This window comes from Cryptomeria japonica, chromosome 10, assembly GCF_030272615.1.
Source record: "Cryptomeria japonica chromosome 10, Sugi_1.0, whole genome shotgun sequence".
In the NCBI taxonomy this organism is placed as follows: Eukaryota; Viridiplantae; Streptophyta; class Pinopsida; order Cupressales; family Cupressaceae; genus Cryptomeria; species Cryptomeria japonica.
Genome location: NC_081414.1, coordinates 65,192,341 through 65,207,830, shown reverse-complemented (window position 1 = coordinate 65,207,830; position 15,490 = coordinate 65,192,341). Strand labels below are relative to the sequence as shown.

Genomic DNA, 15,490 nt, shown 5'->3' with positions numbered 1-15,490 from the left:
ATCTCCATACAAACAGGTACAATGACTTTCTGGGTCGAACATATGCCTCGATTGTCATAACCTACTTGCCATAATAAAGCTCAATGATGATAACGCACAAGAAGCTCTTTCAATTTCATATCTTCTGTCTTCCATCCTCCTTTCTTGATTGACTTCCATCATCCTTCTCGAGTCCGCATAGCCTGCTATCACATGACTGAGTATAATGACATACCAAAAACATTTGCATTACCACATATAAGCATTTCATACATACATATAGATATCACAACTGCATCACATCCTGCACACAACACCTGTTAGCACAATTTACATTTGCATTATCATATTCATTTGCATTACATACATTCACATTTGCATTAGCGTAACATATAAAACATAAAAGAACAAAAATATTGCATTTCATTATGTATATATTTGCATCCATATCATAAGCATCACATAAGAACATCTCATCACATAGGTACACATGCATATAGCTTCCGCAAAGATGAATCATCTCATATATATATATATATATATATATATATATATAAAGTGTCATGATACAATGATGTCAAAATCATATGGCTACAATCACCCATATGTGTCTACATCATCATACAAAAATGGTACAATACTGATACATAGGGAGCCATCTATGGCTATGATGAATTCCCTCCCTTAAAGCCAATTGGCCTTAACAGAGTCTGAGCCCTAGAAGGACTCACCCCAAGATCATCTCTCCTGGCCCCTGTGTCCTCTGCAGCCACCCCTCGTGTCGCCCTATTCGGACAGAGGAACCCACTGATAACTCCTGCCAACACTATTGGTAGTGCTAATCCTATCCATGTCATGGTATCCCATGTCACGTGTCCCACCCTCATCTCCAGTCCCGGATCCTATAACACTCGTCTAAGGGCATCCCTATCTCTGTCTCGATCGCACGGAATCAACTCCCCATCAATCGGTATCTGCATAATCCTATATACATCCTCCAGGGTGACTGTCATCTCCCCCATCAGCAAATGAAAAGTGCAAGTCTCAAAGTGCCACCTCTTTTCCAGTGCAGTCAGCAATCCCATGTTCGCTCGAAACTCAGGCACATACAGAATATGTCTCAATCCCATAGCCTCAATCGTAGCTCGGTCCTCGGTTGTCAACTTAGGTCGCAACCTCTGAGTCGATGAGAATCTCTCCCGTGACTCCAGCATAGGTAGATACTCCTGCAGTCACACAAATCAATCATCTCAGTCCTAGTGACACTCACTGTTCATCACAAAGTGTTGCTTCTATCCTAGTGGTACTCCCTGTTCATCACAAAGTACTACGTGTTTGGCACTCCCTGTTCATCACAAAGTGCTGCTCACATTTGCACTCACTGTTCATCACAAAGTGTTGCTCATATTTTAGTACTCCCTGTTCATCGCAAAGTACTATATCTTGGTACTCACTATTCATCACAAAGTGCCTTGATCTATCCTATCCTAGGGCCTCTGCTTGAGTGAATCCTCTTGAGTAGTTTCCTAATTGGCAACGTATGTTCTATCACAGAATTGTCAATCCTAGCCCTATTTGTTATCCTAGTATTCCCTAGAGGACCTACTTGAGTGTATCCTCTCAACAGCTTATCCAATCGACAGCGTATGTTCATCACAGAACTGTTGATTTGGCCTAGAAGACATAAACGCGCATTTATTACACTACCTATCATGCATTAATGACAACAATAAATGCATCAAAGTACAAGGAGGTTTTGTGGTACTTACTGGCTCTCCTGCCTCTACTGGCCTCTGGAATCGGCAAACGCGGTCGAATCTATGAACCAATGCCATCACTGCTGACTGTTGCTGCTCTATTCTCTCTCTACACTCTGATCTCTTGGATGTGTGGATGACAATGAGGATGTTTTCCCCTCGTAGTCTATCTTATAGACTGCCCTAGTCTCTTGTGTCAGTCTTCATTATACCGTGACTCTGTCACTTTATCCGGTCTGTCCATTCTAGCCTCTCTTTCTTATCGAGAGATTGTCTGCAATCTTTTCAGACATTTTCATCCAATCTCTCGAGGGGGCATATCATTCCCATCTTGGGGCAACTTTGTATCAGTTCATCTTATCTTCTTTGAAACAACACGACAAGCCTCATTGTCTCAAAGAGGGGCGAAATGTAGACACCCAAAATTGTCCAGTCTAATTAAATAAATATTATTTATTTAATTATCTTAGCTTAATTCTTCTATTAATTAAATAAATCTTTATTTATTTAATTAATTCATTAACCTTTTCTACCCATGACACATGTCATTCATCTCTTAATTCATATACTACTTACCCCTTTCATTATTTTATTATTTCTTTTACCTACTCTCTAATCATAGCCGACCTCCTTTTCACCTCTCAATCTTATCCCTCCATTTCATATAGTGTCTTCTATATAAGGAGATACTTCCTTCATTATCAAACCCTAATCAATCATTCTAACTACTTGATCAATTGACTACTTGGCATATGCGATCCTACTTGCAACCACATTCGGTTCTTTGTTGAGCTCTTGTGCACATAAAATCTGAGAGCAAATATATCAAGCAAGATCAATGGAGATAGGAAGAATGGAGATCCAAACCCTATTGGACATGTGATGGTATAATCTTTGTGATTTCATTTGATTTGCATTGTCTTAGGTAATCTTCATATGTTATGGTGGATCTTTGTTGTTGTTAGGCTAGGGTTTTGTGGTTGAATTCATTTAGCCTTTCAATATTGTTATTATTGTTATCCATTTTCACCATATATAGGGACCACAACACCAAGTTCTTCCACAATAGTACCAAGCAGAGGAGATGGGTTAATTGAATCTCTAGTATAAAGAATTGTCAAGGCTCCATCCTGTCTGAACCGGCCGATATCGCCTTAGAAGTCGTAAGGTTCTTTGATAATATCCTAAACAATACTGATGGCTCCAACCTAAGAGGCCAACTCAATATTATCAGGAATCTTCCAAAACTCATTAATGATGAGAATAATAAATGCCTTCTAAAGAAATTCTCTGAGGAGGTTAAATCCGCCCTTATGAAGATGAATCTAGACAAAGCCCCGGGCCCAGATGGCTTCCCTACAAGATTTTTCCAAAAATGTTGGGTTTTATGGGGACAGAGATCACATAAGCCTTAGAGGGTGTTAGGAACTTAGGGAAGATTCTCAAGGAGATCAACAATACCTTCCTAGCTCTAATCCCCAAAAAAGAGAAACCAGATAGCTTCAATGACTTCAGACCTATAGCCCTATGCAACACCCTGTATAAACTCCTAACCAAAACTCTAGCAGCTAGACTTCAGAATCTTCTCCCTCTCATCATTAGCGAAGAATAAACTAGCTTTGTAGCGGATAGATCAATCTATGATGGGGTAATAATTGCCCAAGAAGCCATCCATTCGATCCAGCTTAATAATGCCCCAAGCATGCTAGTCAAATTGGATATAAGTAAAGCTTATGACAAAGTTGATTGGTGCTTCTTATGTAAATGCTTGAAGGCATTTGGCTTCTCCAAATCTTGGATCAACCTAATTTTCGAATGCATCTCCACCCCTAAATTCTCTATTATGGTTAATGGCACTCTAGAGGATTTCCTTAGTAGCTTGAGAGGGCTTAGGCAAGGTGATCCCATGTCCCCTTTCCTCTTCATCATCATGGCAGAAGCCCTTGGGAGATCCATCTCAAAGGCTAAAGAGGAGGGAGGGATCCAAGGTATTCCCATTACCAGTGGTCTACCCTCCTTTACCCACCAGCAATTTGTTGATGATACGATGTTTTTGGGTCAAGGAAGTACCAGGGAGGCGAGCACCTTCAAAGGCATCCTCAATTCCTATATGTTAGCTTCGGGTCAAGAGCTCAATTTGGAGAAGTCGGGAGTTTTTATGTTCAACATAGACCCTACATTAGGGGAGGAGATCTGTAAAGTCCTTGAGATCAAGCAGGGGTTCCTCCCCTACAAATATCTAGGCATCCCCCTTGATAAGGGAAGGAGATCTTCAAAATTGTGGGACAATTTGGTGGATAAAATCAAATCTAGGATTAACACCTGGAAAGGAAGATGGTTGTCATCTGCAGGCAGGGCAACCTTGGTTAAATTGGTTCTGTCAGCTATGCCCATTTACCTGCTCTCCTGTCAAAATCTATCTTCTAACAAACAGGCTGAACTTAACAAGCATCTCAGAACATTCTTTTGGCAAGGGGCCAATGAAGATAGGAAATTATCACTCCTGTCTTGGGACAAGATATGCAAACCTAAAGAGGAAGGAGGGGCTGGCATTAAAAACCTCTGTGATCAAGGGAGAGCCCTGGGAGCCAAGTTGGTTTGGAGAATGTTCAGAAACCCCCATCTCAAATGGGCAAGGCTATTGCACCATAAGTACCTTAATGGAGGCAACCCTATCCAAATCTTTAGAGAAACCAACCCTCCCAGAGGTTCCCGCTTATGGAATTTCTTGCTGGAATACAAAAGTATTCTTTCAGACAAACTTACTTGTAACCTAGGGTCCAGGGATGAAGCCCTTTTTTGGACTGATTCATGGAGTGGGTATAAGGCTATTGAGAATATTTATGACTTTGGAGCTACCCATATCCTCCTTGAATCGCATGGAGGCTCCCTGTTAAAAAACTATATCTCCCCTTCATTGGAAGGGGTTGGGTAGCAGTGGATCGATAGGGATAATGAGGATATTCTGGCAGGGGATAAAAGTAAACTCGTGGCAATTCTTAGGTCAAGGAACATAGCCTTTGGACATCATAAGGATAAGCTTGTATGGGACGGCTCCTTAAGTGGGGAATACAATTCCAAGTATAGGTACTCTCATATCTCCAAAGCTCAAATAAGACCAAAATCTGAGCTACCCCTGAAACTTTGTTGGGATAGGTACTGCCTACCTAAGGCTGGAGTCTTCTCCTAGCTTGTTATCTAGAACAAGCTCTTAATTGAGGATAAATTTAGGAGAATAGGGTATGAGGGACCTAGTAGATGTCCTCTCTGTGAGGCAGATGAAGAAGACACCAACCATCTCCTCCTCAATTTCCCTTTTGCTCAGCAATGTTGGGTCTGGTTCACTAAGAAATTAGAGTGGTCTGTTGCCTTCCCCCATACCATCTCTGGGATTCTCAAAGCTTGGCCTCTCCTTAGACGAGGCTATCTCTTTGAAGGATTATGGATATCTCTCCCATCTTCCATTATGTGGGAGTTGTGGAAGGAAAGAAGTGGGAGTTGTGGAAGGAAAGAAATGGACATCTCTTCAGAAATGATAAACTTGAGGTTCACAGGGTTATCAACAGAATTGAGTCTACTACCATTAAGCTCATGAACAACCAGATATCATCTGGCATAAAAAAGAATGCCACAATAACCTACTGGGATGAAAAGATGAAAAGATATTGGGGGGCTTATCTTTCCCTCCCTTTGTGGGGGATGGCCCTAAAGAAAGTCTTTGGAAAATAGCTGAATGCAGATGGCTTCCTTGAGGCGAAGGATGGGTTAAGTTAAACTTTGATGGGGCACCCCGTGGCAATCCAGGAATTGCAGGTACAAGATGCTCTGTCCACAACTGGGAAAGCAAAGAAATTGCCAACCTAGCTTCCCATGTAGGCATCAAAACCAACAACTGGGCGGAACTGATGGCCCTGGTGGAAGGGCTGCACCTATGTAGGAAATTAGGAGTTAAAAATCTGGATATTGAAGGGGATTCGACTATTATTGTCAATGCTCTCAGAAAAGGCAGCACGCCCAACTGGAGACTAAACACTTTGCTGTCGAAGGCTATTGATTTATATAGAGGATCTGAAAGGTTCACGGTCAATCATATCTATAGGGAAGGCAACAAAATAGCGGATGAGTTGGCCAACATGGGAGCGGATGGCATCAACCTCTCCTCAGACCCCATCTAAGGCCACTACTCCCAATATGACATCCTGTTATTCTCGCTTAGAGCTCGCTAGCATGTCACTTCCTTCCATCCCTTTAAAATGATCAACATTTAAATTTTAGTCCCTCCTTATTTTCCCCCTCAATAGACCCTATATATATATATATATATATATATATATATATATATATATATACATCCACACTCTAATTCTCACTTATATTGACATACCATCAATTAGGTCTATTTATAGGATCAAGTCTGAATATATTCGCAGATTTATATCTGTGTATTTATACATATATATATTCACCTGGATATATATATTCAAACACATATAGATTTATATATGTATATACATATACACATATATATATATATATACCCATATATACATATATGTAAATATATATATATATACATATAGATCCAGGTGTATTTATAGGATTAACTCTGAATATATATATATATATAGGTTTATTTAAAGGATTAATTATGATTTTTTCGTATATTCATGTATATATATATATATATATATATATATATATATATATATATATATATATATATATATATATATATATATATGCGTAGGACTCATTTACTCTTATTTTTTGAGATTCATGTATAAAACCATTCTCCGTCTAAGCTTCATATAGTATTGTGGTTCTCTCATCCTGATTTACCGACATGGAAAGGATAAGTTTTAAGACTAGTAGGAGGCAATACCATATAGGGATAGGCATAGGTATATAAACTTGCCTGCATATTCCGCTACTCAGAAATATGTAGTCATGGATATATAGGTATTACTATTCATATAGATATTGCTTTCTACTAGGATTAAAATTCACCTAGCTATCCTCTCCACCATTTTCCTAGAGATCATCTAAATTTAGCGAGCCTCAGTAGTCGTATGAAATGTCTCGGGCCAGACATCATACGTCAGCTTCTCCTCCTTGATCAAATCCTCATTGACGGCCCCCTAGTAAAGTCGAGGTGACGTTCCCTCAGTGATTTGAAAGATGAAGTAGCCTCAGCTTGAAGGCTAAAGGCGGTGGTAATTATGGCCATGATCCTCAGAGATCGCATTCCTTGTATCTCACACCCTTCGATCTTCAACTAGCTTAGCTACTCATTATGAAGCATTAAATTGCAAGCTCTATTTAGAATGCCAAGCTGGTCTTCCTGGTCATTTCTAATTTGAGCTGCGATGGATACCCCTCTTAGGCTTCTAGGGCTGAAACGCCAGATGACCTTTGTTGGTGAGATTAAGGAAGATAGAATGAAAGGCATTCTTGCCCAACAGAACCCGTTGATCACAGGTGTTGTGATGAAAACTCTAGGGAATGACTTCATCATGAATGAGGACCGGACTAGAGCGAACCCTGACATTGCAGCAATGTTTCTAGCCATTGCTATGCATTTAGAGAAAGACAGAGATATAGTGGTGAAGCTATGCAAAAAGGTCTTCAAAAAAGACATCCTGGGCGAATTAGAAAGGGTAATGATCAACATAGATGAGGAACTTACGGTTCCTAAACCTCGAGATTATGATATTCTTATTAGAAAGAACAACCCAGTTCCTCGATTCCCCATCGTGATGATAGAGGACCCTGTGGCCTTTGAAGCCTATCGCCCTGTCAGAAGAAAAAACATCCTCTTCCTCTCATTGATTCTACAAGTCAAAAAAAACCCCCGAGATAAATGATTGATTAACTATCTTGAGGCGGAGAATATCACGGTTATCCCGGATAACGTGCCAATCCCTCCCTCCCTTGGAGACCCTCCAACAGCAAAACCAAAGAGCTTCGGCTCCAAGCTTCCTCACAAGAAAGGCAAGAAAGGCTGAGGCTCCTTCGGGATGACAAGCCTCCAGGTTTCTACATGTCGGGTTCTTAATGTTTAGGTTGTTCTTTTTTGGTGGTATGCTTTTTTGTCTTCGATGAACTCCTTTTTATCCCGACCTCCTTTTCAGAAGTTACAGGCTAAAAATACTTTTGGATGTTTATACTTAGCTACGAGATCTATGTTCTAGTGTTTTATAAATATGTTTATGTTATGCTACATCTACTTCTCTGTGAATGATTGGATTCAGTTAATTTCAGGTTTTATAGGCCTTTTATGGCCGTAATATAGATTTATATATACTGAATGTATATAGACATATATCTATATACTCATATTTATATATAGATATATATGTATATATGTTTATATATATACATAAATTTCTGCTCTTCAAGTATTTAAAGATATACAGACGTGTGTGTGTGTGTGTGTGTGTGTGTGTATATATATACTCATTCAAATTCAACTTCTCCTTAACCATCCTCAGTATTAGCTCATATGTGATCTTTAATGCTCGCTAGTTCAATAGGATTTGGATCTTTCTGGAAGTTTTTCATTTTCCTTAAGCATTTCCATTTTTAAACAATTATGGTGGGGTAGGCTCTGTGTTTGAATTTAAATCTATGATGGATGGCAACTCACCCCGTTTCATGATTCAGAATTAGTTCTGGAAGACTGTTTCATGATTGAATATTGAGCTTATCCATAACCCTCTTCGATGGTTTTTTGAGCACTGACCACACGTTATGTTTCTGGAATTTCTTTGTGGCTAACATCTTGAGATTTTGTGATATAACAGGGTGATTATCCTGACAGGTATGATCGGTTGTGAAATTTAGTTTAGCAGTTGGATCTATATTTGTTTTTCTAACATCATGCTAAGAGATGTCACGAGTATTTTGTGTAGCTTAGGTGTTAGGGCCTGCTCCACTTAATTATTTTCGGTATAGAGAGAGCTGTCGCCCACAAGAGAGGGGATCACCCATAGAGAAGGGTAGTCTACTGCTCAAATTAATGCGATGGATTTTCACACACCCTCTTCAAGACCATCTGAGACATGGATCCGATGAGACCTACATCATCCTCATTATTGTAACTTAAATCTTGTATATTTTCTGATCCATTAATAGATCTGGACTAGATCAGAGGTTTTCTTTCCTCCAATCTTTCCTATCAGTGCCCAAACTGAATGGAGGTATAATTGTAATTATTTTTTAAGTAATAAAAATTCTTTGGCTTCATCCTTTTATCGATCAAAAAAAAAAAAAAAACTTCTTAAAAAAATATAAAATAAATTAAATTAAATTAAATATTAGTGTTACTTAAATAAAAACAATTCTTCAAAGAAAAACAAAATCAATATTATAAATAGAAAATTCTTAAACACAATAAAATATAATAGAAAATATATATATATAGTCGATAGGTTTTGTTTATTCTGTCTCCAAAACGGACCATTTGTACAATGTGATAGCGACGTGTTAGTCAATCACAGTTGTTTATTGCAAAATTGACGGCGGTGCAAACTAGATTAGGTGGGTGTCACCAGATTTCTCCCACAAATTTTTAAAATGCTTTTAAATTTCTTTCAACCAACATATAGCTTTTAAATTTCTTTCAACCAACATATAATGCGTTTCGTGGATCCCACGAAACAGCTGGTCTTCTCCTCTTAATTGCACTTGTGCCCACACGTATGTATGTCTCTATGACATTCCACCGCCTACTTAACTAAATTAAGATATTCCGCCTTATAATGCTCTTTCCTCTTATTTAAACGCACAATAAGGGAAGAAATGTACCGTTAGGAGTACAACAGAACTTTTCTCCTAAGTGGGCCCCCCATGTATTCAATTTTATTGGAATTAATTTTTAACTAATTGTTTACTATTTTTTAGTTTTTATATATAAATTAGGAGTGATAAATGAGTTATGTGTCTTTCTTGCTTCCACATTGTGCCTACTCATTGTCTCATCCACGATAGCCTTTTATTTAATAGTAATTATCTTATGAACTAACCTATGTTAGGTCAAAACATATGTCTTCAACTCTTTAATATTTGAAATTTAATAAACAACAAGACAACATGCAGAAATTAAATGTGGAAGAAAACATGTTCGGCTGTATTTGTTTTTTATCATAAATAAAAGAAACAATGGTTTATCCTAGTAGTAGTGCAAGCCTTTATAAATATTCAGAAAGAGCATCAGTTTCTTTCATCACAATGGGATGATGAACATAGACATTATGATCTGATATATCGGGTATGTTGCAGTATGAAACGACAAGTCTGTGAGTGTCGTACTTATCATCCCAGTAGATGGTTAAGGATGTACAAATTAAGAACATTTTTTAAAAACATGTGTCAAAAGCCTCTGATGTTGAAATACAATCGTCAATATCTTCTCCCTTTCCATGATTGATATGTCCTCCCTTTCCATGATTGACCTACAAAAATGATTTTTTTAAAGAGAATATAAGGTTCAAGGATTGTATATAAAGAAACAGTATGAATTGTGAGAGCTGATATCCTTAATTGCTGAAGCATGCAATATAGAAGGTCGAAATTCTTGGTAGAAATTCTTGTAAGCAGTCTGAATATATGAAAGGAAATGCTTTAAAACTATGAAGCAAGGTAATAAAGAAAATAAGCCTGCAATAGAACAATATAACATTTAGATTAGATGACAAACCGAAACAGAAAAGGGTCGGTAGAAAAAGGAATTATTAATATTGTGATTTATACTTGCAAAAGAAAACACAATTAGAGAAACATTTAGCACTTGTGAATTCCTAATTATAAGAAAATGTTTTTAAATGGACCTTCAGATTTAAGATACAACCACAAATATCCTTTACCAGGAAGATACAACCACATATATTCCTTACCATATAATTGGCCAAATCTTCATTCCTGACGATGACATTGTTTGTTTGCATGTATTGATAGATCTTGCCCGGCTATAACTCCTCTTGCCCGGAGGTGGGGGATGGAGAGATGGATCTTTGGGTGAAAAGCCAAATTAGGTGTATTTAAACATTTTTATGATTACTTTGTTTGATGAATTTTCATATCAAATAACCTTAAAAATATTGGGTATTCTGTGATCTTTAGGGATACTATATAATATGATATTACTGCTAGATATATTTAAGATTGGATATAGTTGAAGAAAGGAAAAATAGTATTCTCAATAGATCTGAACCTTGCATCATCCAAAGCAAAAAAATAAATCAAAATGGTTATATCTTACTCGAAGTCCTAAATTTTTCGAAGAGGCTCTAGATTCAAATAGAACTTAATTACTAAGAAACATTGAATTTTGTGCAACCAAAGCTAAGAAGCATTGAAATTATTGCATTCAACATAATTTGCTTCCAGGACCTCCAACTCATGTCCCAAAGTCGAGTATTATTCCTAAGGGCTTTATGTCAATGTTGTATGATAACAATGGTGACAATCTTTCATTGTTTTAAATTTTCTCCATAGCTTTATTTATCTAAATTCAAACTCTTAGTCTAGAATCAGAAATGGTCAAGAAAGATTTCTTAGGCTACTTTATCATTACTATAAATGAGTATCTCTATATCTTGCAAATCATCAATATCATCATAAGGGAAGAATGCTCTCTGTAAAGCTTAACAACAGACTGAAATGTTCAAACATGCTGGCTCAGTGACAGCTCCATTGGGAACTCACCATAAGTAGTTATGGAATCAGCAATAGCTTCAGAAACAAAAACCAAAACATGTGCTCGGAAAATCTTTGGAGATTTAATGGATTTGTTGAAATGGCTTTAGAAACTTTCAATAAAATGCAATTGGCGGGTGTGAAGCCAAAATTCCACAACCTTTGTAAGCATCTTCCATGCCTGTGTGAAAATGGGAGCCTTTGAAACAGGCCATGGACATCCATAAAATGATAAAGGATCAGAGAATTTTGTCACATGTTGTAGTTGCAACTGCCAAAATCCATAACCTTTTCCAGCATCCTTCCTACTTGTGCCAAAATGCCCCGAGCTTTGGAACAGGGGATACATATCCATTGATCAAAACGTAATGGTTGGGGAATTTTATTTAGTTATTATTGTTAGAGATGCTTTGGTAGACATGTATGCAAAATGTGCAAGCATAGAAAAGGCATGTAAATTGTTTGATAAAATGCCCCAACGAGATGCTATCTCATTGAATGCAATGATTGTAGGATATGCTCAAAATGGGTATGTCAAGGATGCTCTCAAAAATATTTGAATTAATGAAGCACTCTGAAACATATCAATTGCTTGTATTTTATGTGTATGCAGACATGGATATTTAGTGGATGAAGGTTGTACATTAATCACGAGTGACCATTACTGAATTGCACCTGCAATTGATCATTATGTATTGATAGCTTGGCAAGTAGTGTTTAGGAATTGTAATCCATTTGTTCAGTCCTGCAACCCTTTTCTATGCATTATTGAGTGATGCGTGGGACTCCTCTATATATAATATCCTCAAAAGAAGGTAATATGTTGATGTCTGTATTTGCTATTGCTAAATGTGTTGACAAGAATATAGTGAATTCCATACTTTGGCGTGAAGGCAACTAATGCTGGTGCAATATCTGTTGTTAATGACTTCTGCTCTATGCTACATGATGAAACCAAAGTATACTAAGCTTTAGGAGCTCTAGTATTTTAGAACACACACTCACAGGAAACTAAGTAAGTTTCATAAGAGAATAAAAATTATTTTTACCGAAAATTGATCTATTATGACACCTTTACCGGTTGGGAAAACCATCTATATCTGCAAACGTTTCATGGAGGTGAATAAAGAAATTCCACACAATAATTTCTTAGGACAACAGATTAGTAGCTCCTATGTTGACGTGGAAAGTTCAGTTCAAGTAAAAAGATGTAGATATCATCTGTTTCATTTTTGACAATACTGTTTTCATCTTCAGACGTTTGGTGGAGGTGAATAGAGAAATTCCACATAGTAACTTATTCGAACCCATGGACATTCATATAAACTCAATTACACATTTAGATAGGCGATGAGGTATTGCTCAATTTCATTTGTTCACTTGCCAGGTTGTAATAAACATCATATTGTCTTGTTAATGGTGTCCTGAAGATTGTATACCATAAGCATTTGGTAGGTATTAAGCAAAGCTATGCATAGGGCTTAAGATACATAAAATAATTAGAAGCAAATTATGGTCAAACTAACTGTTATATAAAGTAGAATCCAGGCAAATTCTGGTCAAACTGACTATTATATAAAGTAAAAGGAAAAACATAAAACAACAAAATGGAAAAGACCTATTTAATGCCTATGCCAATAACTCTACAAACCGAGGGAAAATCTTTTATATGTTCTATGTAAATGAAGAGAATATGAAGACTACAACAAGTTCTATATAGCATATGCAATCTTGATGGAAACCCATTTGTGAGACTTGTCATTAAGATCAGTGGTTTAAAATATTTGGTGAAAAGGCTTTAAAAACTTTCAAGCCAATGCAATTGGCAGGTTTAAGGTCAAATTATACAACCTTTGCCAACATCCTCCCGGTCTGTGTCAAAATGGATTCTTTGAAAACGGGGTATGTACATCCATCAAAGCATAGATAAATCATTGCAATATTCCTGAATAAAAAATGTGTTTTCATGGCTAGCAATAGTTGTAGGATATGAAAAAAAGGATTTGTTCAAAAAGCTTCAACAACTTTCAAGCAATTGTATTGGCAGGTGCAAAGCCATATTCAACAACCTTTGGTAGCCCTCCCTGGTTGTGATAAAATAGGAGATTTGGAACACGATATGGACATCCATCAATGTATAATAAAGGTGGATATTTTTCAAATGTTATGGTTGGAAATGCTCTGGTAGATATGTAGTCAAAATGTGGAAGCACAAACAAGGCAGGGGAACTGTTTGACAAAATGCGTCAAAGAGATGTTGGCTCATAGAATGCAATGAACACAAGATTTGCAGAAAATGGATGTGTTGAAAAGGCTTTAGAAAATTTCAAACAAATGCAATCGGCAGGTATAAAGCCAATTTTTTTTTGCCCGTGTCCTCGTTGGCTGTGCCAAAATGGAGCTTTGGAATAGGGTATGAATATACATCAAAGCATAATGATAGGGTGATTTTGGTCAGATATTACAGTTAAAAATGCTCTGGTAGACACACATGCAAAAAGTAAAATCATAGACAACGCACCTGAATTGTTTGAAATCCATGCAGAAGCGGTCAGGTGTGTGAGGTTCCAGTAGTGAGAAGATTGATGAAATAATAAAACTAAAAACATACCTGGATGTAGTTGGATGATCCTCTTGAACAACTTTGTCATGCATATTTTATATAAACATGGTTAAACAGAGTTGCACTATAAATCAGAACGCAATAAAATTCGTCGGTTGCATTATTTTTATAGCCTCTGTGACTTACAATATGAGAAAATAGGTACCTGAAAAGAAGCACTGGATAAACAAAAGAGAAAGGACCGACCTACATAAGATTCCCAATGCCATTTGACATAGGCAAACTTAGCAATATTAAAAGAAAACCTGCCCTCCCTAAATAGAATGCCAGCAATACACCTCCAGATATTTATATTATACTTTTAATCAAAAATAATAATTTATAAATTAATATATTAAATAGATTTATGAAATTTTTAATAATTATTATACTAGTATATTTATATTCTAAATATATATATATGTTAAATTTAAATAATATTATGAGATATTAAAATAATTAATAAATGATTGAAATAGAATAATAAAAAAAATTGTTTTTTAAGAAACTTTATGAATGTTGTATTTTAGAATTATTACTTAAAAAGATAATTATTAATTCAAAATAAAAATTTATTAATTATATGTTTAAAATTTATAATGTAAGTTAGTTTTATGTTAAAAGATAAGTGCGAGTTAAAATTATTTCAAGAATTATTTTTAAAATAAGTAAATTCAATCATGAGTTTCCTTTAATTGACATGGGTAATATAAATTAACTTTTGGAACTACCCCTTTTTTTTTAATATTAAGATATATTTTATTTTAAAATTATATGTATAAAAATTAATTATATAAAACCAATTTTAAAAAAATTTTACTTATATCATTTTTATATGATATTAGAAAATTATTATTATCATTTATTATTTATATATATTATTATTTTATATAATATTTTGTTTAATATAAAATATATTTTTAGTAGCTATTTTTAACAATTATTTTATGTATTTTTTCTTAGATAAAATTAAATTCAAAATGGCATGACATGTTTTCTCAAAAAAATTGGTCCCATTTTCTCCCATTTGACGCTTTTGTTTTTTTTTTAAATATTTTTTTAATAGTCCAAAATCTATTAAAAGTAGTTTTAATTTAAGCTAAATGTTTTTTAGGGGACAAGTTACCTTTTTTTATTTGAATCTTAGAAATTAGCTTGTTGAATCTAAATTTTTAAAGAAAAATAATAATTAAAAAATATATACTATTTTATTCATAAAATTATTATTTTTAAATACAATATATTATTTATTATTATTATATATAATATTTTAAGTTAACATTTTATCAATTATTAATTTTTCTAACTATTATTATATTATAAAATTATATATCTACATTAATCATATTATATTTTCAATGTTGATGTATATTATCAAATTTTTCATCAATATTTCAAATCATGTTCCATGAACCATTATCAAGATGAATAAACTTGAAAAGAGAAATAATGTTCC

At 35.5% G+C, this 15,490-nt stretch overlaps 1 long non-coding RNA gene across 1 annotated transcript; it reads right to left on the bottom strand.

Annotated features, from left to right (window-relative positions):
- Positions 1-9,845: 9,845 nt before the first annotated feature.
- On the bottom strand, positions 9,846-14,323 carry LOC131033231 (uncharacterized). The gene is made up of 2 exons (XR_009103579.2): positions 14,044-14,323; positions 9,846-10,189 (listed from the first exon to the last, which is right to left on the bottom strand). It is a non-coding gene; the product is annotated as an uncharacterized LOC131033231 (long non-coding RNA).
- Positions 14,324-15,490: the final 1,167 nt, after the last annotated feature.